At 53.3% G+C, this 4,190-nt stretch overlaps 1 pseudogene; it reads left to right on the top strand.

The window, feature by feature from the left end:
- Nucleotides 1-357: 357 nt before the first annotated feature.
- Nucleotides 358-1,541, top strand: LOC102422186 (annotated as a pseudogene).
- The last annotated feature ends 2,649 nt before the right edge of the window (nucleotides 1,542-4,190 follow it).

Genomic DNA, 4,190 nt, shown 5'->3' with positions numbered 1-4,190 from the left:
AGAGTTAAGAATGTGAAATTTTTTAATGAATGTGAAAAATGAGCCATAAGAAAAGGGGTATGGAATAGAGAATTCTCCAATAGCAAAGGAATTAGAGATGGACCTCTTTTACTCTTTCATGAGATGCTTTGCAAAACTGTTCACATGTCCTGTTACTATGCTTGGTAGCAGTTTGTTCTTAAGTGCATTGAATGGGAAGGCTGTAAGAAGATTAGGAAGCAAAAGTATGAGGAGCCTAATACTCAGATAGAGGGCTCACTACCTTGGCAGGGATGGGTTTGGCATCAAGATCTACAATGGTGAGATCTGGATCTGTGTGGGGCCAGGACACCAAGCATCCTGCAATCCAGCTTCAACATGTTTCCATTACTGGGGCATGACCATGCAGCTAGCCCGGCCCTGGTGCTAGGGGTGGCCCTAGGCCTGAGGAGTGGCCAGCCCCTGCTGCAGGCCCCTGGACACTCCCTCTCTGTGCTGTAGAATGTACCTTCAGCACACAGTAGGGGCCCACTTTGGCATGCACCTGCCACTAGAGGCCCTGGGCATCACAGCCAACCATGGCCAGAGTTTCCATGGCCAGAATATCACCATCTTCTACAAGAACCAGCTCAACCTCTATCCCTACCTTGGGCCCAGAGGCAGAGCTCACAATGGGGTGTCCCTCAGGCTGTTCCTTGTCCACCACCTGGCACGGGCTACCTACCAGATCCACTGCAGCCTGGGAGCTGGCAATGCTGGACTGGGAAGAGTAGTGTCCACTCTGGGCTGGGAACTGGGGCCACCCCACCCTGGGCCTATCAGGCAGCCTCATGGGCTTGAGCACAACTGGTATTCCCCGACCTGGACTCCCAGGAGCAGCTCCACAGGCCTGTACTGGCTTTGAACAGCAGCCCGTGCACTGATGGAGGGCACAGTGTGGCTGGGCCAGACACTGTGGGCTCTGAGGCTTCTATCGCTTTCTGGCCTGTGGCAATGGCTGGCACAGTCTGGCTTCCAATTACACGGGCCACTGCCACCTAGCCACCCTTGCCCACAAAACCCAACTGCTTTGGCTCTGGCCACCTCCAGAGCCCTCTTCCCCAGCATCCACCTCCCACCCAGGCTGCCGGATGCTCACCACCAGGCATTTGTCCAATGCCACCTGGAGGAGGCCCTCCTCGTGGCAGGCGCTGGGCACCCACATCCCTGCCTGTCCTGGCCCATGCCTGCCTCACACACCAGAGCTCAGGGAGGTTCCTGTTCCAGGAGAAGTGCTGGCATCTTCATGACTACCTGGTGGACACCTTGGGCCCCTATGTGATCAATGTGACTAGGTGGCCACAGCCTGCAGTCAGCACGGTGCCACTGCTATGGGTGCTGTGTCTGGCGAGACCCAGGACTGCTGGAAGCCTTTCTGCACCTGCAGCCAGGTGGCAGCCTTGGAGCCTGGGAGGCCTTCAGCTGCCCCTACTACTGAAGCGGGGCAGACCCCACCTGCTGGGAGCCTAGACCTGAACTTGGACCTGAAGAAACAGTACAAAGCCAGGAATCACTTGCTGTGAGCCTCTTGTCCCCACTGCCATTTCTCGGTCCTGGAGGATTCTGTCCCACTCTTGTATTTAGCTTAGCCAGTCCTCCCATGCACATACCCTACTTTTCATGGGATCCCTGGGGAGTGAAAGGGGCCAGAAAAAGACATTTACACCATTTCAAAACCAAAGGCCCTCTGAGATTAGCTGATCCCTCCTAACAAGGAAGCAGCCCCGGAGAGAGACAGGGTTCCCCAGGGTTAGGGTTGCCATCCCAGGGCTCTGTTCCTACACAACACTGGATCCGTGGAGACGAGGCAGGAGACCTGTCCAAGGGCAGGCGGACCCCAAGGTCTTGGCCAAGGTCTATATGTGCTAAACTGTTATCTGTCCTTTGCTTTCATCAGAAAGTCACTTTTTCTTTCACACACATACACACACACACACACACACACACACACACACACGATCCACAATGATGAAGAAGCACCAGCACAAATGTGAGAAACTGAGTCAGTGCGATGGGAAACAACAGTAAGGAGAACGACAACAGCAACATGAAAGGGCTAGTGCAGAAGGAAGGGAAGGAGCAGTGAAAAAGAGGGAGCAGGCAACTTGGAGGACAGCTTGAAGAGAATCCCAGAGCCCCAGCACCATTGCCCATGTCCCTCACACTCCTTGGTGGCTCCTGTTCTGGAGGAAGGAAGAGAATGCAGAAGAGCCTGAGCTTCCCCAGGCTCTGAGCAAGTCTCACTAACAGGGCCCCAAATTCCCTGGCCCCTGTGCACACAAAGTCCTATCTAGTTACTTCAGAGAGATCCGGAGGTGTATGCTGAGTCACAAACAGCCCGTTGGTTCTATTTGAGCCCCTAGTTGATGTCAACTCTCCACAAAGCCAAGAAAGGGCCAGACTCATTCCGACCATTGCTGCTGGCTGCCCTCCATGGGAACACTGTTGTCCGTGCCAGGGTGCTAGCTGAAGAGAGCCCAGAGCGATTCCCTCTGGGTGCCAACACAGAGCCAGGTTCCCTGGAGCTCTCACTGTGTGGCACTCCCTGTCCCGGTCTGTGCTGTCCTCAGTCCCCTGGGCCCTGAAGTGGCACGGCTGGCGCTGCCACAGGCCACAGTCCTAATGAAAACGACTGCTTGGCTAGTGCCTGCCACCCTCTCCATGGGGCTCAGATGAGGTCCAGGGGCCTGCTGGGAGGACTCGTGCTTGAAACATATAACATGCTGTTCTCCTGTCCGCCCTTGTTCCCATCTCTTCTCTGAGCAAGTCTCTTTTGCGATGCACATTAACTTTTTTAAAAGAAATGTGTTTTTTATTGATTTTAGACAGAGAGAGAGGGAGAGATAGAAACATCAATGAAAGAGAAACATTGATTGGTTGCCTCCTGCATGCCCCCTACTGGAGATCGAGCCAACAACCTGGGCATATGCCCTGACCGGGAATTGAGCCAATACCTCTTGGTGCATGGGATGATGCTCAATCTACTGAGCCACACCGGCCAGACTACATTAACTCTTTCAGAGAAACACAGATTGGTCACCTGTTCCAGTAACTCATCGGGCACACCCTGAAATGTTAGCATTCCAGTCACAGGCCCCGGGACTCCAGCTCCTCGGTTAACATCCATTGTGGTGAAGACTGGCACTTTGATAAGACACAGGGGACAGGGATGCCAGGGAGAGTGGGTCAGAGGCCCTCTCTCTACTACAGCGAATGTGAACTTTGGATTGTGTCCCAGAGCGTTTTACCCACTAAGCTACGTGGGCATTCCAAAAGGACGAAAAAGCCAGAGGAAACTGTCTAGTGCCAGAATCATTTTTTCCATTTTAAATTTACTAATAAATTTTTGGATCAAACCAGTTTTCCCAAAGGCACCACAGCCCACCCACTTATCACCCAAATGCACATTACATGAGCTTCCTGGGATTAAACTAAAACTCCAGGTTAGCGAATTCCACCGATGAAATTATTAAAGCTATTTTGCTTGGAAACTCATAGAACCTGCCAGGCCCAGACGGACAAGTGGTAATTGATATTTATGAACCATGCTCTCCACAGCTGGGAGACCCTGGCTGGCACGTGGCAGGTCACCACGTCTAGCAGGCCTCACCTCCCCGCTCCCTCCACACCCACCTCACCGGCAAGAACCCTGCCCAGGACGTCCCGAGTGCTTTGTTTGGCTGTTGATCAGCCCAGTGCTGGAAGCGACGTGGACTTTGGGGCCTCAGCACGTGCTCCCGTTCCCCTCCATATCGCCCAGATACTGTGGATGCTTGTCAAAACCTTAGTTCACAGGAACAGCCTGCACCAGATTCTGCGGAGTTCTCAGAGATCTGGGCTGGAGAGTCAGCTCTTCTGCCAAGACCTCGGAAATAGCACAGAATGAAAGCTGCCAGCTTGTGGCTTTCAAAGGTCCGCTTACCTTTCTCAAGAGAAATTAGCGCAGAGCAAATGAAAATCACTAATGTTCCTATTCATCTGGCATATGATTCCCCCTGGATACGAAACGGCTCTTCTCAAGGCTGCAACTAATGGATGTCTTGACCTCTGATGCTAAAGCTTGGGAGCGACTCACCGTGTCAGGTCGTCAGCACAGAAGGACGTGGAGGGCGGGACGTGGAGGGCAGAAGGGGCACCTGGACCTGCAGCCCTGGTTTCCGCCCCACCATGAA

Source organism: Myotis lucifugus, unplaced genomic scaffold, assembly GCF_000147115.1.
Source record: "Myotis lucifugus unplaced genomic scaffold, Myoluc2.0 scaffold_83, whole genome shotgun sequence".
NCBI classification, from domain to species: Eukaryota; Metazoa; Chordata; class Mammalia; order Chiroptera; family Vespertilionidae; genus Myotis; species Myotis lucifugus.
The sequence above is the reverse complement of the archived record's forward strand: the minus strand, read 5'-3'. Positions and strand labels throughout refer to the sequence as shown.